The sequence below is a fragment of the Sminthopsis crassicaudata genome, chromosome 6 (genome assembly GCF_048593235.1).
Source record: "Sminthopsis crassicaudata isolate SCR6 chromosome 6, ASM4859323v1, whole genome shotgun sequence".
In the NCBI taxonomy this organism is placed as follows: Eukaryota; Metazoa; Chordata; class Mammalia; order Dasyuromorphia; family Dasyuridae; genus Sminthopsis; species Sminthopsis crassicaudata.
This window is the reverse complement of record NC_133622.1, coordinates 59,882,860-59,908,741: the sequence shown is the minus strand read 5'-3', so window position 1 is coordinate 59,908,741 and position 25,882 is coordinate 59,882,860. Positions and strand designations below refer to the sequence as shown.

The 25,882-nt window shown below is 32.9% G+C and overlaps 1 pseudogene; it reads right to left on the bottom strand.

The window, feature by feature from the left end:
- Window positions 1-3,892: 3,892 nt before the first annotated feature.
- On the bottom strand, window positions 3,893-24,004 carry LOC141547265 (DNA replication complex GINS protein PSF2 pseudogene; annotated as a pseudogene).
- Window positions 24,005-25,882: the final 1,878 nt, after the last annotated feature.

Below are 25,882 nucleotides of genomic sequence, written 5' to 3'. Positions count from 1 at the left end.
CAATACACAACTTTAGCAAAGTTTCAGGATACAAAATAAATCCACAGAAATCATCAACATTTTTATATATTACTAACAAAGTCCAAAGAGATATTAAGTGAAATTTCATTTAAAATAGCTGTGGATAGTATAAAATATTTGGAAATCTATCTGCCAAGGGAAATTCAGGAATTATATGAATACAACTACAAAACACTTTCCACACAAATAAAGTCAGCTTCAATCAATTGGAAAAACTATCAAGTACTCATAGATTAACTGAGCAAATATAATAAAAATGACAATATTCCCTAAATTAATCTATTTATTTAGTGCCATACCAATCAAGCTCCCAAGAAATTATTTTACAGATCTAGAAAAAATAGTAACAGAATTCTTCTGGAAGAACAAAAGACTATATTAAAAACTATATTAAACTACATTAAAATTACATTAAACTATATTATCAATGGTCATCAAAATCATTTTGTACTGGCTAAGAAATAGAATAGTCAATCAGTGGAATAGATTAGGTGCATGGTACAAAATAGACAAAGAATAAAGCAATTTAGTGTTTAACAAAGCCAAAGACCCCAGATTTTGTGATAAGAACTCAGTATATGACAAAAAGTACTCGGAAAAGTAGAGACTAGTATGGCAGAAACTAGGCATTGACCCACACCTAACACTATATACAAAGATAAAATCAAAATGGATTCATATTTTAGACAAAAAGAGTGATATTATAAACAAATTAGAAGAACATAGGATAGTTTACTTCTCAGATCTGTGGAGAAGGAAGGAATTTGTAAACAAACAAAAAAAAAAGAACTGGCACTCATCATTGAACACCATATAGATAATTTTGATTATATATTTTTTTAAATGGTTTTTGTACACACAATATTAATGCAGGCAAAATTATAAGGGAAGTTTTAAATTAGGAAAAAACATTTTAAATGTAAGGGTTCTGATAAAGGCTTCTTTTCTAAAATATATAGAGACTTGACTCAAATTTATAAGAATTCAAGACATTATCCAATTGATAAATGGTCAAAGAATATGAACAGATGATTTTCAGATGAAGAAATTAAAACCTTTTCTAGACATATGAAAAGATACTCTAGATTGCTGTTCATCAGAGATGCAAATTAAGATAACTCAGAGGTACCATTTTCTTAGCCTCTCAGCTTGGCTAAGTTGATAGGAAAACATAATGGCAAATGTTGGAGGAGATGTAGGAAAATTGGGACACTAATACATTGCTGTTGGAATTATGAATGGATCCATCCATTCTGGAGAGCTCAAAAGGTTATCAAACGGTGCATATCCTTTGATACCTCAGTGTTTCTATTGGGCTTATATACCAAAGTTATTTTGAAGGAGGAAAAGGGAACCATAAGTGCAAAAATGTTTCTGATAGCTATTTTTGTAGTGGCAAGAAACTGGAAACTGAATGAATGCCCATCAATTGGCGAATGGCTGAATAAGTTATGGTATATGAATGTTATGAAATAGTATTTTTCTTATAAAACAATATAGAACAATCAGCAGGATGATTTTTGAGAGGTCAGAATAGAATATGAACTGATGCTGAGTGAAATGAACAGAGCCAGGATTTCATTGTACACAGCAATGGCAAGTTTATGTGATGATCAATTCTGCTGGATGTGACTTCTCAACAATATGAAAATTCAGGCTAGTTTCAACAATCCTGCGATGATGAAAACCATCTACATCCAGAGAGAGGATTGTGGAAACTAAGTATGGATCACAACATAGCATTTCCATTTCTTTTGTTGTTGTTTTGTTGAATTTTATTTTTTCTCATTTTTTTTGATCTGTTTCTTCTTGTGCAGCAAGATAATTCTATAAATACATATGTTTTTATTGGATTTACACATATTTTTACCATCTTTGACATATATTGAATTACTTGCCTTTTAGGAGAGGGAGTGGGGGAAAGGGGAGTGATTGGAATACAAGGTTTTACAAGGGTCAGTGGTGAAAAATTACCCTTGCATATGTTTTGAAAATAAAAAGTTTCAATTTAAGAGAAAGAATCTGTAGCGGCATAAAAAACAGAATTTTTAAGGGTAGAATTGGGCTTAACGTGGGGGAAAGTAACTTGAAAGCATAGAAAAGGGGTTTTTCTCTAGGCAACTAGAAACTAGGCAAGGAGGATGTGGTTGTGGGAATGTGTGTGTTCTATTTGCCCAAAGGGTCACAATTACCAGAATAAGGCAAAGAGAATGTTCTGCCAAATTAATACTATAAGAAATATGTGTGAAAATATACTGCCTTAGGGGAAAAAGTTTTTCTTTAAACAACTCATGAGATTCTAACCTCTATTAGAAAAAAGATGGTTCAGAGAAATATAAGCAGTACATATTTTAACATGAGTTTGGCCAGAAAGGATGAACAATTCAATATTTGTATTATGTGTACCCACTATTTTCTTTACTTTTCCCAAAAAGAAAATTGAAAGATGCCTTGGATTGTGGGAAATTTAGAGTTTAAGTAATTTCGGCCTCATTGCATAGTGGATAGACAGCCTTTGAAATCAACAAAAACTGTATTCAAGTCGCTTTTCTGAAATTGTTTGTGTGTAATTATAACTTATCAATGCTCTGGGCAATTTTGTAAAATTATTAATTGTGGAATAGATGATAAAAAAATTGAGAAAGGGAATGTCCTCATTTCAAGTTCTTTCTGCCAATGAAAACATTGATCCAAAAATCTCCAAAAAAGAATTGTATCTTAGCTAATAAAGATGAGCATTGAGATAATTTCTACATAATTTGCTTTCTACTCTACTGATACAATGAAAAACAAAGTAATTTTCACATTCAAGTTGATATAATAATTCCAAAAGTATTTTTCGCTTCAGAACTTTGAATAATTTACATAAACATTTCCTTTTTCCCACCTGATTTTTAAAATTTTCAAAATATATACATGGAGGGGCAGCTAGATGGTACAGTAGATAGTGACCAGTTCTGAATTTAGGAGGACCTGAGTTCAAATCTGACCTCAGACAATACTTCACAACTATGTGACCCTGGGCAAAGCAAAATAACACACACACACACACACACACACACACACACACACACACACACACACACAATATGGATAATTTTCTTTCTTTTTTTTTTTTTGAAGATTTTACATATTTATTGGTAAATAACCATGTTGTTTTGTGTGTAATTCAATTTAGCCTTTAAAATGACCTAATAATGAAATGATTGATCTAGCTCTTTCAACCATTTTGACACACTAGCCATTTGACTATTATTTGTACTACTAGGCAAAAAAAAAAAAAGTTCAACAACTTCTGGGGTTGATTCAGTCAGTCAGCCTAAGCAAACTATAACACATTAGCATCAGTAACAATCCATTAAGACTATCCCAGAGTGAGAAACTTGACAATAAAATTGTAAAGATGTTAAGTAAATAAAGCACATAGTAATAAATTCCAAATCACTTCATTATTGTGCCACTGATAAAAAAAATATACATGAAAAGGAAAATATCCTGCTGTAGCCTTGAAACAACATCTAAACCCTGTACTGACATTCATCTCAGAAGGATAGGGTGGGATAGAGGGAGTGAATGGAATCTGCCAGGGAGAAGAAATTGTTCTGTAACAGGGATATTCCTGATGGACAAGGGCCCAAAGACCTCTGAAAGTGAGGGAGGTCTGATGATTAATATTCAGTCTTTCACCTATTGCTTCTCTCAAGGAAAAGGAAAGGATGTCTCTGTCCTATCATCTACATGTGGTTCTGATATTCCAAGAACTCAACTAAAGGAAGTTCATTCCTGAGAAATAGGCAAGGTACCAAACTAGCCTCTTCCCACTGCCTACCCTCAATCTTACAAAACTCCTTTAAGGGTATACCATTTTCCTCTAAAAGTCCTGAGACTGAGCACTCTCTGCACGATGGAGATTTGTGCGAAGTTTATACATATGATTTAGGGCTTCTGTGAGAATTGCTCCTGTAGTGTTGATCTCCATCAAGGTTAAGTTATCCAGCGTGGCATGTGCTTCCTGCATTTTGACAAAACTGTCTGCAGATACCCAGAGTTTCGCTATACGAGTGTCCTACATGTCTTTAATCAGGGTCTGGATCTCATCTGCCTTGGGGATGTTATCTGAAGCGTGATTTAACAATAACTTGGTGAGTTCCATGTAATAAGGACTAGGGATGGGAGTAAAGGTTTCCTCCTTTCTCTCTTGATCCCACATCTCCTCCAATTTTTCCCGATGAGGTAGATCTTGTCCAGGCTGAAATTAGGGATGATGGTGACCATCTCCTTCTCGGCCAGGAAATCCACCGCGGCCAAGTCCAGGGCCCGCTCCCGGACAGCCTCCTCAGGTTCGCCAGTCAGAGCCCCGGGATCCGAGGCTAATATGGATAATTTTCAACAATCACCCTTACAAAATCTTGTGTTTTAATTTTTTTCCTTCCTTCCCCCCACCTTCTCCTCTAGATGACAAGTAATCCAATATATGTTAAACATGCAATTTTTCTATGCATATTTCCATAAATATCATGATACAAAATAAAAACAGATCAGAAATGGAAAAAATAAGAAAGAAAACAAAATACAAGCGAACAACAAAAATATTGTTTTGTGATCCATACTCAGTTCTCACAATCCTCTCTCTAGGTGCAGATGGCTCTTTTCATCACAAGATCATTGGAACTGGACTCAATCATTTCATGGTTGAAGATAGCCATGTCCATCAGAATTGATCATTGTATATTCTTTTTAATGGGTATAATGATCTCCTGTTTCTGCTCATTTCACTTAGCATCAGATCATGTAAGTCTCTCCAAGTCTTTCTGAAATCATTCTGCTGATCTTATAAAACAATTATATTCCATAACATATTCATACATTATCCAATTGAGGGACATCCACTCAATTTCTAGTTCTTTGCCACTACCAAAAGGGCTCCACAAACATTTAGCATATGTGGGTTGCTTTTGCTCCTTTATGAAATCTTTGGGATACAAGCCCAGTAGAAATATGCTGGATCTCAGTTTGCATAGTTTGATAGCCCTTTTAGGCATAGTTCTAAATTGCTCTGCAGAATGGTTGAATCAGTTCACAACTCCACCAACAATTATTAATATCATTATCTTTTCCTGTCATCTTAGCCAATCTGAGAGTTTCCCATATGATTTTTAAAGTATAAATATATATGATCATAGAGTTGAAATGTAGTATCTATATTAATTCTCAACATAGATAAAATAATCTTTTATTTTATGCCAGCAGGATCTAAGATTATCTAGAACAAACCATTTTATACAAGTAGAGATTTACACAAAGGGAAATGAAGTAACTTGCCCAATGTCAGTCAAATCACACAGGTCTAAACTGGAATTTGAATTTATTTTCTCTTGTTGTGGTGCTTATTCACTACCCACTGTAAAATATTCTTGATTTTTAAAAACTCAGTCAAAGGGATTTACAAGTTTTTGTATCAGCAGTATGCCATGAGATGAGAAAAGAAAATGAAATTTTGTGCTATTTCTTTCTTATTTCAGTTCATCTTTATTTCTCAATAATATTTTGACAGCTTTGTATTTTTTATTTTTGACAATTTATTGTAATAATATTTTATATTTTCACCCAAGTTACTCATCAAATTTTTTTTGGCATTCATTTATACAACATTTTGAATTCTAAATTCTTCTCCTCTCCCCTTCCATCTTCCAAAGATGGTAAGAAATTCACATTGATATTTTAAAACAATAATTTTACTTGTAATTTTTAATGCATGAAAGATATAACATGGTAAAAAATATGGGGGCAACATGGAAGAAGACCCAACTTAGTAACATAGCAGGAAAAATCAATGCATATTTCGTAAGGGTTATTTCAGTGTGATTCTCAAAGAAGCAAAAATAAACATCACTACCATTTTCTTCCTCTATTCTTTTCTAAGGGAGACTTTAATTGCTGCAAGAAGGGGAAGCAGAAGGTTGGGGCCAGAGGCCCCTACTTAGTCCCTCCTCCAAGAAAGAGGGTAAAAACATAGATGGTATCCATGATTAAGATGTCCTAGAGGAGAAAAAAAAAAGCAATAGATTTAAATTTTGTTTAAATGTAGTCAGATTTTACTAAAGAAATAATGCATGTGAAAGGGGCAAATAGCAGTCATTTATCTTTTTTAGCCTCCATTTTCTTATCTATAAAATAGAGATAAAAATAGAACCTAACTCACAGAATTGTTGTGAGTTACAAATATACACATTTAAAAATATACATATATGTATATATAGTGCTTTACAAAACTTAATGAATTACTTAATGTTATGTATTAATTTGTTTTGATTAAGTTAATGAATGAAAAAATATATATCAACTATTTGCTATATTCAAAGGACTGTGGATACAAATAAAAAAGTAAAAAAGACCTTGGTCTCAAGAAATTCACATTCTAACAGCTACAAGCATATTGGAAAGGCCTACTCTTCCTTAGGGAAAAATAGCAAGTCAATTTCTTATCTGTGGATTTTGTGTGTGTGTGTGTGTGTGTGTGTGTGTGTGTGTGTGTGCATTTGTGTGTGTATGTGTGTGTGTGCTAATAAAAAAGAAAAGAAAAGAAGGAAGGAAAGCTGAGAGTAGGAAAAAGAAAAACATTTCCTTATTGAAAATGGTAATAGGTTTTGGATACAAGGATGGGATCTTATAATTAAATAAGAAGCTTTACATTATCCATTTAGAACAAATAAAAGGTCATGCAATTTATAGTTGTTCAAGACAGAATTCCAAACAGGACTGGGAAAAATAGGAAGTGTGATTTTTTTTTCTTTTATGAAATTCTACTTATTTGATATTGTACTATTTACATTTCAAAATCAAGTGCCATATTTTATTCTTTTTATTGCAGCTTTTTATTTTCAAAACATATGCACAGCTAATTTTTCAACATTAATCCTTGTAAACCCTTGTGGTCCAAATTTTTTCCCTTCTTTTCCCCTACCCCTTCCTCCCTAGATGGAAAGTAATACAATATAGGTTTAAAATGTTTAAAAATATATGTTAAATCTAATATATTTATTCAATTATCATGCTGCACAAGAGAAATCAGATCAAAAAAGAAAAGAAAAAAGAAAGAAAACAAAATGCAACAACAACAAAAAGAGTGAAAATACTGTTTTGTGGTCCACACTCAATTCCCACAGTCCTTTCTGGGGATATAGATGAGTCTCTTCATCATAAAATCATTGGAACTGGCCTCAATCAAATATAGCTCTCTTCAACAATGAGATGATTCAAACCGATTCCAATTGTTCAATGATGAAGAGAGCCATCTACACCTCAAAGGGAAGACTGTGGGAGCTGAGTGTGGACCATAATACAGCATTCTCACTCTTTCTGTTGTTGTTTGCTTACATTTTGTTTTCTCTCCCAATTATTTTTCCTTTTTGATCCAATTTTTCTTGTGCAGCAAGATAACTGTATAAATAGGTACACATATATTGGATTCAACATATATTTTAACATATTTAACATGTATTGTTAATCCTCTAGGGGAGGGGGTGGGGGAAAGGAGGGATAATTTAGAACAGACGTCTTTGCAAATGTGAATGTTGAAAAATTACTCATGCATATGTTTTGTAAATAAAAAGTTTAGTTAAAAAAAAATCAAAATCTCTGCTATTTGCCATTGGAAGGTGAAGATCAAAAGGCATAGACTTCATCCCTATAGCAAAAGAAGATCAAAATGGATACATGATTTGGGGCAAAAGGAGGATATCATAAATGCATTAGAAGAACAAGAGATAATTTACCTATCATATCTTTGGAAAAGGGTGAAATTTATGACCAAAGAAGAAATAGAGAACATTATGAAAGGCACCTTGATTACATTAAATCAAAATGGCTTTGCACAAATAAACCCAACAGAAACAAGATTGAAAGGAAAGTACAAAGCTAGGGGGAAAAAAGTCTTTATAGTCAGTGTTTCTGATAAAGGTCTCATTTCTAAAATATATAAAGAACTGTGTCTTATAAATTTGAAAATAAATTTGACATACAATTCATTGCCCAATTTATAAATGGTCAAAGGATATGAAAAAACAATTTTCAGATGAAAAAATTAAAACTATTTATAGTTATATAAAAATGCTCTAAGTTACTATTGATTAGAGAAATGTAAATTAAAACAACTCTGAGGTTTCACATCACACCTCTCAGATTAGCTAAGATGACAGGAAAAAAATAATGATAAATATTGGAGATGTGGGAAAACTGGGACACTAATGCATTGTTGGTGGAGTTGTGAAATGATCCACCCATTCTGGAGAGCAATCTAGAACTATGCTTAAAGGGCTATAAAACTGTTTATACCCTTTGACCCTGCAGTGCCATTTTGGGGCCTGTATGCTAAGGTAATCATCAAGGATGGAAAAGAACTCACATGTGCAAAAATGTTTGTAGCAGCTCTTTTTGTATTAGCAAAGAATTGGAAAAGGAATGGATGCCCTACAATTGAGGAATGGCATATGAGGGTCATGGAATATTATTGTTCTTTAAAAAATGATCAACAAGCTGATTATAGAGAGACCTGGAAAGATTTACATAAACTAATGTTGAGTGAAACAAGCAGAACAAAAAATACATTGTGCTCAATAACAGCAAGAATGTCAGGTGATCAACAAAAAAGGCTTGATTCTTCTCAGTAGTTCAGTGATACAAAACAATCTCAGAGACTTTGGATAGAAAATTCCATCTGCAACCAGAAAAAGAACTAAGGAGATTGCATATAAATCAACACATGCTATGTTCATTTCTTTGTTCTGTTTTTTTTTTCTTTTTTTTTCTCCCTCCCATATTTTTTCTCTATTGCTCTGATTTTTATCTTCCAATATGATTCATAAAGCAATGCATATTGAAAATAAGTAAAATTGCTACAATACTAAGAAAAATATATATTATCTTATGCATATATATGCATAATTACACTTTTTTCTTCAAATTTCTTTTGATTACTTAACTGTTCTAATAATCTAATAATGTTTATATATATAGTCACCACCAATTCAATCTTTTTTTTTCTCAATGCTCAGAGAAAAGCAATTTTATTTTTAAGTGTAAGAAAAGATACTACACATAATTCATTAAAGAATGTTTTGCTGTTGAAAAAGACTAATAAATGAATGCAATTTTAAAGAAACCGAGATATATAAAAATGTCAGTTACCCAAAGGACAGTGAAAAAATATTTAATAGATGTGAGTAGTTTGCAAAACCTTATAAAAAGGGAATTTTGAAGGAGTATCATTAAGGATGTCTTTAAGATAAAGGAAATGTGAAAAAGTTGATGAATTAGTAATATTGATGATATTGATAGAATATAAACCAATCAATGAACACTCTTTGTGTACTACTGGAATGCACATAATATCAAGAGAAAACAAGAAAGAATGTTGAACTGACAAAGTCTCTATGATTTCATTAAAGATGTACATGGATGAAAGTCATACACTTTAAACCATCATAGAAAGGTTGCAATCTACATCTTTGGAGAGAAAATCTCCAAGGGCAAAATCAAGATCTATTTAAAAAAGGTTTTGAATGGAACTATGCGTTGTTATTTTCCATTACTTGATTAAATAATCACTGGAGAAATGGTCAGTTAATGATAGGACCAATAATAATAGCTTTTTGCATTTGTATAGAGCCTTCATTTGAGGTCTCTAAAGTCGTTTAAAAACAATAAGTTACTTATTTATTTAAGAATCACTTGGTAAAGTAAGAAAACCTCAAAGATTTTTCCCAAGGTCACAGAGACAAGCAAAAACTAAGATTGAAATTAAACTGAGGTTTGTGGTCAGGCATAATTTATTTTGTCATTATTTATATTTTCTTTTATATTTTCTCAAAAAAAACTCCCAAAACCCAAAAAAACTTGATGGCTGTTCCTAATTACACAGAAAAAGCATGCTCCTAAAAACACCAAAAAAATAAAAAATCTACAAGACATTTTAGTATAAGAAAACTTTAATTGCTAGTATTTGGAAGGAAAACTAAACTTTTTCCTAATATTGATCATAACTTCACTCTTGCTTTACCTGCCAATTCTACCACATGAAAAGTTAATTATTTTCCACATCTGTAAATAGACAAATTTTTCCTTCTACTTCTGGATCAGTCAACAAGTTCTGTCGATTCTTCTTTCACGATGTCCTTTAAATCAATCCTCCCTCTTCTATCCTGGGTGCTTCTACAATATCCTGTTAACAAGCTTGAAGTACCACCCATCTGATAAGGGATAGGATTCTTGGGATTTGTTTAGGCCTTGGCCAATAGAGGCCAGAGTAGCCTGAACTCCATTTCCCCCTCCTTCTTCCCACACACCTCAATAAATACCAAATTTTGTTCACTTTCTAGATAAATTTATTTAATTGAGAACTCTAAGATATATATATATATATATATATATATATATATATATATATTTAATACAAACATTGATATAATAAAAATATTCAAGTGGATTTGTGATTCCAATCAATGTAAATTCTTCCTTCAATTATAACACATCCTATATAAAGCTTTTCTAAGTCTCATATATTTGACACTCTATATGGTAAGTATATATATTCTGGTGATCAGTAGAAACAATATTGAGCTTTCAGATGCCCTACTTTACCACACTGAAAGCATTGATGAGTCTCTCTGGAAGTTCCTTGCCAAAAGGGACCCTGTCTTCCCATGTTGAGATCTTGGGAAGTCTGTATCATAGCCTGGCTATAAAAGGACCTGCATATACTTATAAACATTTTGCACACTTTTGTGCACAGTATAAGATTTTACATACCACTGGCATACCTTTTAATCCTCAAGGTCAGGCAATAGTAGAGAGAAGAAACAGAGATATTAAGACACTCCTCCAAAAACAAAAGAAAGGGGGAGCCACGGGTAAACCTAGAGAACTTCTAAATTTAGTTCTCTATACCATTAATTTTTAAATTTTTGACAAAGATGCACTCACTGGCTCTGGCAGACAGGTTTTATAACCCACCAGAAGGGAAGTGTCCAGTGCAAGCAGCTCCACTGTCTTTAGATAATCGCCAGGTCATCATGTGGAAAGACCCAGAAAGTGGTGAATGGAAGGGACCAGATAAGTTAACTGCTTGGGGGAAAGGGTTTGCTTATATCTCTACAGATAGAGAAGGAATCAGATGGGTACCAATGAGCCGTATTTGCCTTGTCCATCAGAGAGAGAGATGGAGAAGACCCTTTAAACAAAGAAGACCCAAGAAACATTGGGTGGTTCCATTGCTGACTGTGCCCACCACTGAAAGAGCCTGGCAGTTATGGCATGTGACTTGTGGATATCAAAAATTGTTGGACTTAAAAACCCTCAAGAATCCTTGTTATAGGACTTGAAAACCCTCATGAATCATTGGATTCTCTGAGACATAAGACTGTTGCAGGACTTCAAAACCTGTAGGAATCATTGGATCCCCTAACATATAAAAAGACTGTTGCAGGACTTCAAAAACTTGTGGGGATCATTGGATTCCCTGACACGTAAAGCAATGGACAATAGATTGGTTTTGGACTATCTCTTGGCTGCTGAAGAAGGTGTTTGTGTGACTGATGTTTACATATTCTCCTTCTAGGACTCCTGGAAATCTTTTACAAGACCATGTCTATTTATATTGTTTGTTGTATCACTACTTGCATGTACAATTCATGTTTGTTACACCTCATAGAGCCTGCTCTGGCTGTGGGGAGAGTCATCACTAATAGCCTGTGCGTTATTGCTATGAGCTTGTGGAATACCTCCCATACGGATGGACTTGTGCATATTTGTCTCTAATAAGATCCTTCAGCCTAGAAACCCACTAGCAATCCCCACTTCCCTTGGGTGCTTTTCATCTCCCTTTCTGAGATGTCAGGGAGGGTGTGATTGCCACCTTTTTGGGGATCTCACCTCTCTGAGAAGTCAGGGATGGCCTGACCACCTATGTTCTAAAACAAAAGAAAGCAGGAAATATAAAGGGCTAGGAGCAGATGCACTTAATCTAGCACTTAAGGCTAATTAGCCATTGGACAATTCTCTATTAACATATGCTTGGAGAATGACCCTCCCCAACTATTCTGTGCTGGCTTGATCTGTGGGTATGGACAGAGAAGGAAAAGAGAGAGATGAGAAGGTGGAATAGGACAGGCAGGATCATTCTTTTGGCGGTGCAGAGAGAGGAAGGAGGTGTGGAGATTGCTAGATCTAATCCCCTGACAGTGACCCCAAAAGACCAAGAATAAAGACTTTTGCTTATCCTGACTCCAGCTGATTCTAAGATATCCAGGTTCACAACATAGAATGGAAATTAATTGCCAATAAATACTCATGCTAAACTCCATAGATTATTTCCCCATCAGGACAGAGGAGGTGAGGAGAGAAAGAAGGAAAGAGACAGAAAGAGAGAGAGAGAGAGAGAGAGAGAGAGAGAGAGAGAGAGAGAGAGAGAGAGAGAGACAGAGAGACAGAGAGACAGAGAGACAGAGAGACAGAGAGACAGAGACAGACAGAATCAAAAGAAACACAGAGACAGAGACACAGACAGAGACAGAGAAACAGAGATAGAGACAGAAACAGAAACAGATGCAGAAAGACAGAAAGAGACAGAAATAGAGAGACAGAGACAGAGGAAAAAGAAACACATAGAAAGAGACAAAGCAACAAAGGCAGAGACAGAGACAGACATAGACAGACAGAGAAAAAGAAATACAAAGAGAAAGAGAGACAGAAACAAAGAGAGCCAAAGACAGAGAGAATCTCTATTCTCCTGTCCCATAAGAAAAGAAAAAAGAAATAAAAAGAAAAAAAAGTGATCCAATGTTTCAGTCAAGTGACATGTTATTATCTAACCTCCTACTCAGCTATGTCTATTTAGAGTAAGAGATAATATATATTCTTCTTTACAACTGCAACTGCCACCATTTGGAAGGGGGTATTCCTTCTGAATCAAACATAAAGCCAACCTCACAATGCAGTTAACTTGAACTGGGTCTCAGTTTTAAAATTACAATGTCTTCAGGAATTACTTCATATATGAACCATTGTAATCATATTTTAACTGATATTCTTGGCTCTAGCATATACTACACTCAGATTAATATTAAAATACTGCCTTTCTTGTATTATCCCCTTCTAAAAAATTTAATTGTAAATAGTGGCTCACTGCCTAAAACATAATCACAGATTCGTTAAGTTGAAATTCACAATCTTCTAAAATATGACCCCATCTGGGTTTTTAACATTACTCTCCCATTATTCGCTACAAAAATATCCATAAACATTGTTGTTCCTACATATTGGCTTATATTACGTACTCATACTCACAAATAAAATCTAAGTTATTAACTAGCTGATAATGATGCATATTTTCTCACCATCATTTATGAAATCTATGTCTTCTTGTCTATGGTTGACTATTAATTTTAAAGAATCTAATTATCAATGAGTTCAGCATTCTAATTTTATAGGGAACTAAATTAACTTTGTATTTTTGATGGTCAGAGACTTTTCTTGACTATAATTTCCACATCAGTTAAATTGAGGTATTATAGTCTGTGATCTCTAGTGTCCATTTTTATTCTGATAATTTTATATTTACCCCCTGAAAAATGTATGATTTTTTTTTAGGAAGGATCATTTGGAAGTTTGTATTTGGACAAGCAAAATCAAACTAATATTAGCACTGTAGTTATCAAATAATCTGCTAATGACTGGCTGGTTTAGTACTTCAACAGCATATGGGGCTGAACAAGTTGCAGTTGAATAACATTGTGACACTATTTTATTATATTTTGGGCAGCATTAACAAAGATATTTAAGGGAAAAGAAGGATTGTTGTATAAGGTACTAAAATCTATTTTTCAGTGGGTTGGCTTTTGTATCTTCAGAATAAGAGAAAGATTCGAGTCAACCTTTGGGATGTAGGAAGGACATTGCTTTATTTTTCAGGTTTCCCAGAAAACTCACCTTTGTAAATATGGATTTTGCTGAACACTCACCTTTAGTATGTCTCAGTCTCTCTGCTAATATATAACCTTCAGAAAAGCATCCCAAGGAGACTGTATTTTTCTGAATGTCCCTTTCTCTGGTTTTTGGTATTTTGTGATAACACTTGCTACTATTTCTATATGGCAATGGATTAGTGTTTTAGTAAGAACTAAGACTATATATGAATACCTTTCAATGCCAGTTTCAGCTGCTTTTTCAATGCAACTCCTCAATACCCTCAGGCTAGTTTTTGAGAACCCAGACATAATATGGTGCAAAAATATTAAAATGAAAGTGATCTGTCTACTGACCACAGGTCAGTAATATTATCTCTACATATGTGAACTCTTATTTCAATTTAAAGCCAGACTTTTCAAATATGACAAGAAATATCTTCTCTTGGTGAATATTGAGATACAGAAATGTGACTGCTGGTACTTGGATGTTTTTAGAAAATTGTTGCCTCCTGGACATTTCTCACTACTGGAATATTCAATCAGAGCTGATGGATATTTTTCACGGTTAACATGGTGCTAATATGGAAATTAACTGTGAAATGTCACCAATAACAAAGATATTTTTAAAGGAGCGTTGTCACAATTTCCATTTCTTTCAGTAATATTTATTATATTTTAATGAAATATGAAACCTATGCAGACAAGGAATGATATCCTACTTTACTGACATTTCCTTCCTAATATCCTTTTGAATTAAGTCTTTAGTACTATGCTGCAGGTCAGCCCATAATGGGCTGTGGCTGAGAATATTCTTTGGTACCATTTAATTTTTGGAAATTGTAGATTTGGAGATTATAGAGAAGAAACTTAAAAAGCATTTGGTCTAACTCTATCATTCCACAGAAGAGGTAAATTGATTCCTAGAAAAATTAAATGACAATGGCTTAAGGAAGACCACTCAGATAGGGATTCAAAGAGTTGGGATCTGATCCCAAGTTCTCTGACTGCAAAGCCAGCATTTTTGCCAGTATATCGTGCTGCACTTCTTATGTGGGGAGTAGAAGAGCATAAAGTCACTGCTAAAAAATACACAGGTAAGATGATTTTGTAAACAAGCTATGATCCTTAACCAGAAAGATAGATTATTGAAACAAGTGCCAGAAGCAGTGAATGATATTTTAATATGAATAATATTATGAAATGAATAGAAAGAGTTACACGAATTTCTGTAGAATCACAGTATTGTAGATTACAAAATAAGACACTCAAGGGAAAATTCTTTCTATTGGACATATTTAGTTAGATATTTTTTTAGATGAATGTCAGATGTTATGCCAATCTGTGCCCACTGGTTTGTTGCTTCACCCTCAATAATAACTATTACTTATTTCTATCTATAGCCAAAGCAATCTCTAAGCTGTTATAGACATAACAAAATAATTATCATAGCAATAATAGTATTAATGAGCACTTTAAGGATTTAAACTTTACATATGTTACCTCAAAATGATCCTGTGACAAGTCATCTCATGTAATTATGCCAGAAATTGAGGATGCTAATACATAAACCAAAAAGAATCTCAGCCCCTTAATTTGCTTTTAGTCTACTGGGGAATATAATGTCACATGATTATAAGTCTTGAGTTGGAATGCAACTCAGAAGTTCGTCAAGTCCAATTCCCTTATTTTACAAAAATGAAAACTGATATCAAGAAGGAACTTTAGTGATTTGCCCAAGTTCATAGAGTAATAAACAGTACTAAAAATCAGAGTTGTTATTTGGAGTTAAATCCTCTGACTCCAGAACCAGTGCGTAAAGCACAATACCATGTTGTCATATATAGATAGATAGAGATTGATAGAGGAGAGATATAGAGAGATATAAATAGAAAGACAGATGTATGCGTGTGTCTGAACACACATATATAAAAGAGAAGAAGGAGTTGTGAGAGAGACAGAGACAGAAGAGAGAGAGAGAGAGAGAGAGAGAGAGAGAGAGAGAGAGAGAGAGAGAGAGAGAGACTTGTTAAAAATCATAAAGACATCTTCTTGATTTCAAATTTAGTCTTAAACACTTACTACCTGTGTGATTATATGATCCTGGACAAATCACTTAACCCTATTTTCCTCAGTACCTCATGTGTAAATTGAACTGGAGAAGGTAATGGCAAACAACTCAAGTATCTTTGCCAAGAAAAACTGCAAGTGGAATCACATAGAGTTGGATACATACACACTCATACATAAATACACACATACACACACACACACACACATTTCTGTGTGAAAGGAAAGTAAATTCAAGTACTAATAATTTAGTGGATTCAGAAAATATTCATGGAGTTAGCTCCTATTTTCTTGAAAAGTGTTTACTTTTCAACAATTTTTTTTTTTTTATCTCAGGTGAAGTGTTTTCAGTAGGTTTCATTTTGATTAAGTTTATAAAATTGGTGAAATAAAAGATTCAGAACAAACTTTAACATATAGTTATTAAATTAACTGTTCATAATCATGAAAGGTTTCTTTTTGGCTTGTATGTGAAAAAAAATTGCCAGTGGCCAAAGTGCTTAACTGAAAAAAGCTTTATTTAATAATGCATCTTTTAAATAGTTACAATTAGTACTTTCACTTAGTCATGTTAGGATCCTGAGCAAGCAGCCTTAGAGAAGTACTCTGAAGTCAACTTTGTAACTCACAATGTCAAAATAATCTAAGAAGTAATTAAGAAAAATCTAGTTGATGTAGGTGGGAAGAGTAGTTACTATTGTAGCTCAGAGATGGATACTATAAGCAATCAATGCTATTTAGGTTTACTATTTATATTAATTAGATGATAAACTTTTTCTTCTGTTTTATTTTTTAATTACCTTTTATGTTTTTGCACCCTCTAAATTTGAGTATGCCATAGTTATATATTTAAAATGTGATCTTTTTCAAATAGAAATTAATTGCCTCTACTATTCTAGAACTACTCAGCTATATATATATATATATATATATATATATATATATATGTATGTATGCAGAGTTACTCTAGTTTTGTTTATTTGCTTGTTTATAAACATTCAAATAATATTGTTCTTGTTCAAATGAATATAAGTATTTCAATGAGAAATATACTTATATGCATAGTTGAATCTGAAACTAATTGAAAGTTGTCTTTTTTATTTGCCATAGATAAAGAGAATAAAATACCCCATGAATCAATAGAACTAATTTTTTTTGGAATTTATTATAAAAACATAAAACATTCCCTAGTTCCCATTAGAATTATTTACCAATTTGTCATTTTCATTTTTCTCATGATATTATGGTTAGTGTATACCATTATACATCTCAATTGATATTCAACCAATATTTTTCTTTTTTTTTTTTTTTTTTTTTTTTTTTTTTTTTCAAGTCATTTTTTTTTATTATATATATATATATATATTTTATAATATTATCCCTTGTATTCATTTTTCCAATTTACCCCCCCTCCCTCTATTCCCTCCCCCCGACGACAGGCAATACCATACATTTTACATGTGTTACAATATAGTCTAGGTACAATACATGTGTGCGAATATCACTTTCTTGTTGCACAATAAACATTAGAATCCGAAGGTACATGCAACCTGGGCAGACAGATATTAGTGCTAACAATTTTCATTCCCCTCCCAGTGTTTCTTCTCTGGGTGCAGCTACCTCTGTCCATCATTGATCAACTGGAAGTGAGTTGGATCTTCTTTATGTTGAAGATTTCCACTTCCATCAGAATACATCCTCATACAGCATTGTTGTTGAAGTGTACAGTGATCTTCTGGTTCTGCTCATTTCACTCAGCATCAGTTGATTTAAGTCTCTCCAGGCCTCTCTATATTCCTCCTGCTGGTCATTTCTTACCGAGCAATAATATTCCATAACCTTCATATACCACAATTTACCCAACCATTCTCCAACTGATGGACATCCATTCATCCTCCAGTTTCTAGCTACAACAAAAAGAGCTGCCACAAACATTTTGGCACATATATGTCTCTTTCCGCTCTTTAGTATTTCTTTGGGATATAATCCCAGTAGTAGCGCTGCTGGGTCAAAGGGTATGCACAGTTTGATAACTTTTTGGGCATAATTCCAGATTGCTCTCCAGAATGGCTGGATTCTTTCACAACTCCACCAGCAATGTATTAGTGTCCCAGTTTCCCCACATCCCCTCCAACATTTGTCATTATTTGTTCCTGTCATCTTAGCCAATCTGACAGGTGTGTAGTGGTATCTCAGAGTGGTCTTAATTTGCATTTCTCTGATCAGTAGTGATTTGGAACACTCTTTCATGTGAGTGGATATAGTTTCAATTTCTTCCTCTGAGAATTGTCTGTTCATATCCTTTGACCATTTATCAATTGGAGAATGGTTCGGTTTCTTATAAATTTGGGTCAGTTCTCTATATATTTTGGAAATGAGACCTTTGTCAGAACCTTTGTTTTTAAAAATATTTTCCCAATTTGTTACTTCCCTTCTAATCTTGTTTGCATTAGTATTATTTGTACAGAAACTTTTTAGTTTGATGTAATCAAAATCTTCTATTTTGTGATCAATAATGATCTCTAGTTCTCCTCTGGTCATAAATTCCTTCCTCCTCCACAAATCTGAGAGGTAGATTATCCTCTGTTCCTCTAATCTATTTATTATCTCCCTCTTTATGCCTAAATCATGGACCCATTTTGATCTTATCTTGGTATATGGTGTTAAGTGTGGATCCATATCTAATTTCTGCCATACTAATTTCCAGTTTTCCCAACAGTTTTTTCCGAATAATGAATTTTTATCCCTAATGTTGGAATCTTTGGGTTTGTCAAAGATTAGATTGCTATAGATGTACCCTTTTTTGTCCTTTGTATCTAATCTGTTCCACTGATCTACCGGTCTATTTCGTAGCCAATACCAAATGGTTTTGGTGACTGCTGCTATATAATATAGCTTTAGATCAGGTACACTTAGACCACCTTCCTCTGAGTTTTTTTTCATTAGTTCCCTTGCAATTCTTGACCTTTTATTCTTCCATATGAATTTTGTTGTTATTTTTTCTAGGTCATTAAAATAGTTTCTTGGGAGTCTGATTGGTATAGCACTAAATAAATAGATTAGTTTGGGGAGTATTGTCATCTTTATTATATTCGCTCGGTCTATCCAAGAGCACTGAATGTCTTTCCAATTATTTAAATCTGATTTTATTTTTGTGGCAAGTGTTTTGTAATTTTTCTCATATAATTCCTGACTTTTCTTTGGTAGATGGATTCCCAAATATTTTATACTCTCAACATTTGTTTGGAATGGAATTTCTCTTTGTATCTCTTGCTGTTGCATTTTGTTAGTGATATATAAAAATGCCGAGGATTTATGTGGATTTATTTTGTATCCTGCCACTTTGCTGAAATTTTGAATTATTTCTAGTAGTTTTTTAGCAGAGTCTTTGGGGTTCTCTAAGTATACCATCATGTCATCTGCAAAAAGTGATAGTTTGATTTCCTCATTTCCTACTCTAATTCCTTGAATCTCTTTCTCGGCTCTTATTGCCGAGGCTAGCGTTTCTAGTACTATATTGAATAGTAATGGTGATAGTGGGCAACCTTGTTTCACTCCTGATCTTACTGGGAAAGGTTGCAGTTTATTTCTATTGCATATTATGCTTACTGACGGTCTTAAATATATACTCCTGATTATTCTAAGGAATAATCCATTTATTCCTATACTCTCAAGAGTTTTTAGTAGGAATGGATGTTGGATTTTGTCAAATGCTTTTTCTGCATCTATTGAGATGATCATATGGTTCTTATTAATTTGATTATTAATATGGTCAATTATATTAATAGTTTTCCTAATATTAAACCAGCCCTGCATTCCTGGAATAAATCCTACTTGATCATAGTGTATTATCTTGGAGATGATTTTCTGAAGTCTTTTTGCTAATATCTTATTTAAGATTTTAGCATCAATATTCATTAAGGAGATTGGTCTATAATTTTCTTTCTCAGTTTTCGATCTACCAGGTTTAGGTATCAGTACCATGTCTGTGTCATAAAAGGAGTTTGGTAGGACTCCTTCATCCCCTATTTTTTCAAATAATTTATATAACATTGGGGCTAATTGTTCTTTAAATGTTTGGTAGAATTCACATGTGAATCCATCTGGCCCTGGGGATTTTTTCCTGGGGAGTTGATTAATAGCTTGTTCTATTTCTTTTTCTGAAATGGGACTATTTAAGCAATTTATCTCCTCCTCTGTTAATCTAGGGAGCCTATATTTTTGGAGAAAGTCATCCATTTCACTTAAGTTATCAAATTTATTGGCATAAAGTTGGGCAAAGTAACTCCTTATTATTTCTCTAATTTCCTCTTCATTGGTGGAAGGATCCCCCTTTTCATTTGTAAGACTATCAATTTGATTTTCCTCTTTCTTTTTTTTGATCAAATTTACCAAAGGTTTATCTATTTTATTGGCTTTTTCATAAAACCAACTCTTGGTTTTATTTATTAATTCAATAGTTTTTTTACTTTCAATTTTATTGATTTCTCCTTTTAATTTTTGTATTTCGAGTTTAATTTTTGGTTGGGGGTTTATAATTTGGTCTTTTTCTAGACTTTTAAGTTGTAAGCCCAATTCGTTAATCTTCTCTTTTTCAATTTTCTTCAAATAAGCCTCTAAAGATATAAAATTTCCCCTTATTACTGCTTTAGCTGCATCCCAAAGATTTTGATATGATGTCTCATCATTATCATTATCTTGGGTGAAATTGTTAATTGTTTCTATAATTTGCTCTTTCACCCAGTCATTCTTTAAGATGAGATTATTCAGTTTCCAATTACTTTTTGGTCTATTTACCCCTAACTTTTTACTGAATGTAGCTTTTATTGCATTGTGATCTGAGAAGAAGGCATTTATTATTTCTGCCTTCCTACATTTAATTTTGAGATCTTTATGTCCTAATATATGGTCAATTTTTGTATAGGATCCATGAACTGCTGAGAAGAAAGTATATTCCTTCCTATTGCCATTCAGTTTTCTCCAAAGGTCTATCATACCTAGTTTTTCTAATGTTCTATTTACTTTTTTAATTTCTTTCTTGTTTGTTTTGTGGTTTGATTTGTCTAAATCTGAGAGTGCTAGTCAACCAATATTTTTCAAATGCTGCTTCTGTACAAAGAAAAAGGAAAATAATAAGAACAATGTTCACATTCTCAAGGAGACATCCAAAGGGAAGAAATAACAAAAATTTAAGTAGCTATTTCCCTTAGTTAGTTATTTAGGTTAAAGCTTTTAAAAATTATATATAATAATATTATAAAAATGTTTGAAAATAGCTTTGTTTCCCCTTTATTTGGTTGGTTTGCTTATATATTTGATTTTAAAGTATTCAAAATATGTTTGTCCCAATCCTACTGAAAACAAAACAAAACAAAACAAAACAAAACTATTGATTATTTACATAGGTCAGACCTTAGTATCATTGAAAAACAAAATTTAGGAACTAGGAGAGGCCTAAGAAATAATTTTATCTATTTCCCATTTTATAAATAAGTGAAGGCCTAGAGATATAAGTTGCAAAGGTAGGGCTATGATTCTTCTCCTGACCATTAGTTCAATGCTCACTAATTCTGAAATCAAAGACAATTCTCCCCAAGGAATAATAAAATCATGAATGTGTATAGCACTTTCCCTCCTAAGAAGTTCAAAGTACCGGATTTTCTGTTTTATGGATAAACCCAGAGGCATTTACACTCAAGTGAAATGGAACAAGACAGAGGCAAATGATAATACATTTTAAAAAATATCTAGAAACTGTTTTCATTAGGTGCATTATGATTTTTAGAAGAAATTTAATGTAATGTCTGATCATGTATTTTTTTTAAACTGCAATACATAAAAACCCTATGAAATTTAAAATTAAAATTATATAAGCAGGATATGTTGCTATTTGATTTGGTGAGGTTATGAATCAATTAGCAGTAAAACATGAATGTTATTTTATAAAGTTAAATCTTTCATAAAAATCATTAGTCATTATTGTTTTTTATTTAATTATTCTATGATGATTATATCAGTAGTTTCAGTACTTAGTTCAAGGAGATAATGTCAATCAATGGAGAGAGAGTTGGATTTAAAATTAGGGAAAAATTATGTTTCAAATCCCACCTCTAATATTTACCAGCTGTGTGACATGGACTTAGTCTTTTTGTATTTCAGTGTATTTATAAAATTTGAGGGAAATGCCTCTTTTGACAAAAAACTTACAATGACTGATATGAACTGATGCAAAGTGAAGTAACATTGTAACAGCAAGTGATTCAAGCAAGTTCTATTATTCACATCCTGTGAACTACAAATATCCTTCACCATTATTCATGTATATTCAGTATGTCCATGTATGATCATTCATCATTGAATTGTTTCAACATCTTATATGATCAATATCCCACTGCTTTTTAAGATAGATATTATTCACTTCTGAAATATAGTTGAACTATATAAAATGATCAAAAACACTTTTGAATTAAAAACAAAAACTTGACTTACAAATATCTGAATGTTTTGAGAAGCAATGTGCCATAGTTAATAGTGTTCTGGAATTAAAGTCAGGAAAATCTGGGTTCAAGTTTTTATCTTTCACTCTTTTATAAGTGCATGATGTTAGGCAAATCATAGGACTTCTCACTGAACTAGGCAATTCTCTTAGATTATTTGTTGCAAAAGAATAGCATAATTACATTCATAAGGGGAGAGTGTTTCCCTAAAGCACTGAAATAAGAGGTCTGGCCTGCACTTCCATTCCCCCCCAAAAAAATCCATATTCTCATACCATAAAAAATAATTTAAACTTGCTAATTCCATGGAATAGGGAATTCTTTTCCACTATTCTTTCATCAATGAAAGCCAAACATGTTTGTTTGTTTTAATTTATTTGTTTATTTTTTTGGACTCAGCCAATCCAGGCTCAGAATAAATTGCTAAGGACAACAACAACAGAACATTTTTCAAACTTCTTTTTTTTTGTCAACATGGATTGCCTTCATAATATATATGGAAATATGAAAAATAGTTTTGTGTAATAATATATAGGAATTCAAATTTAGCAGAAAAATGTGGTCACACAAAAAAGAAAATATAATTTTTATTTATTTTTCCACAAATCTTTCCTGTCAGTTCTGGTGGCAAGTGAAACTTTTCCTTTGAATCCAGGTAGAGTTTTGTATAGCATCTAAGAGGCTGTTCTTGGAGTGAAGATGAGATGGAATACTCCCTCTTCTCTCCTCTTATACAGTCACCACTCTAATGCAGCTCCTCATTATCTCATTCTTGGGTTATAACAATGACCTGCAGGTGGGTCTGCTTGCCTTAAACTTCTTGTCACTTCTACTCAACTTCTATTCTAGCCATTAAGGTGATTTTTGTACTGAGCGGGTCTGATCATGTCATTCCATTACTCAATAAACTGCAGGAGGCTTTCTATTGTCTCCAAGATTAAATACAAATACTCCTTTTGACATTCAAATACCTTCATAGTCTCCTCCTATCTTTCCAATATTCTTACACCTTATTACTTACCATGTACTTTTCAGTCTAGTAATACCGGCCCCTCTGATTGTTACATTATCAAGATATACTATCTCTCATCTTAAGAATTTTCTGTGACTGTTCTCCATGTAGAATGCTCTCTCTCCTTAGCTCCACATACTTGTTTTTCAGGCTTTCTTTAAACCCTACATCCCATCTTTTACAGGAAAACCTTTTCTATCTCTTTTAAAACTGATGCCTTCCCCAATGATTTCCTCTTTATCTTTCATGCATATAATTTCTTTGAACTAGAATAGGAATTTCCTCTGGTCAAGGACTGCATTCCATTTTTTTTTTTTTTTTTTTTTGTCTCTCCAATGCTTAGTACAGTGTCTTTAGAAACTCTTGGGGAGTTATATACCCCCAACATCACTACCACCATGACTATGATTCCCAATTACAACTACTGCTTGTGGTACTGCTACCATTATTCCTACTACTAATGCTACTATTACTATGACTAAGACTATAACTACTACTACTGCTATTGGTTCTACTACTGTTACTATTACTGCTACTACTGCTATAACTAAGACTGCTGCTACTACGATTGACACTATTACTACTATTACTGCTATTACTGATACTACTACTACTATGACTAAGATGTATATATTAGTATATATATTATATATATAACATATATATATATATATTAGTGTATATATTAGTATATATATGGAGTAAGATTCTCAAACTAAAGTAACAGATCATTCCAATTTGAATGTAAAATATCATACCTCGTGCAAAAATCTTGAGCTATTGCAATCCAAACTAATCCATACCACCCCTGTTATAAAATGTATTCCAGACATTTAGATTGTGAATCACCTTTTTGGTTCTTAAGTAATTCAGTGTCAGTATCAGGTCATGACTGGGTTTTTCATCACTGTAGATTAACCATTGTCAAAAATGGTAATTCGGAATAAATGAGAAATCACTTTCGAGAAGTATCTGGAACAACTTTATATTTAAAATTCAAAGTCTCTGTAGCCCATAGGAAAAAGTAAACATAGACTACAGAAAATAAAGAGATTTTATTTTTCTTTTTCACGAATTCTATCGCCATTGATGACTATCAACATTTAAATTAGTGTTAAAACAGTATCAGCATTATAATCTGGCAAAAATCCATTTGTTTAGTATTCAAATTAATATTTATATCTTTTAGAATATTTGCATACACATAAGAAGCTATTTTGCTTCCAAAACATCATTAAAAAGATGAGAAATATCACATTCTTTGGAAGTAAATGGTTTATAGTAAAGGGGAGAATTTTTAATGGCATGACTGCCTTGGAGCAAACAACACAATTGTTGAATATGCCATCTGGTTATTATGAGATGGATCCAGGAAACAGTTTTAGTCCTGAGTATTCTTCATAACATTTAAATTCTAAGTTGCATTTATCCCATTGTTCTACTACATACTGCTTATAGGAAGCAGATCCCCAATCTCTGCATCTAGAGAAACATGCATCTCAGAATATGACAGACCCAGAGAACAAAGCAAAAAAGAAAAGATAGAAACCAATGAGATGGAAGAAAAAGCCAGAAGATTTGGGGTGTGAACGAGGTCTAAAATAAGAGGCTTTCCCCTCCTCAGCCAAATTTCAGAAATTCACAGAATTATAAGAGCACAGATGCCATTTAGTACAACATTTAACTGCAAAAGGAATGTCTATAATACCTTTGAAAAGAGAACAGTCATCTAGCCTATAAGGAAGACACTTAACAAATATTAATTAGTTGAGAGAAAACTTTCATCAATGAAAAGATAACTGTATTCTAAGATAATACATTCCACTTTTGAAGAACCCCAATTATTAGCTAGTTTTGTTAGTCTCTATTTACTTTAAATTAACTGATCTACCTCAGAGTAATTGTATTTTTCTTCCAGTTCTGGAAATGAAAAGAAAGAAAGATAGGAAAAAAAGATGAAGAGAGCAGAGAAAAGGAGAAGAGAAGAAAACAGAACAAAAGAAAACAAATTCTTGTAAGACTTTCAATCCTTAGCTCCTAGATCAGTTCAGGCATATATAGTTATTGTTCATTAAATTTACTTTAACTTGAAATGAATTGAAAACACAACAGTCCCTGCCCTCAAGTAGCTTATCTTCTATTGGACATGTAGAAGGGGAATGATATTTGTTGACATGTATGTAGAAAATTGATTCCAAAGGTCTATCAGTCAACAGCTGAGAAAAGATAAGAAATTATTTTCTATTTTATAATCTCTTCTCTTTAAAGCAAGCAAAACAAACATACAAAGGACCATTCATTATACTGAATGTAGTTGATTGTCC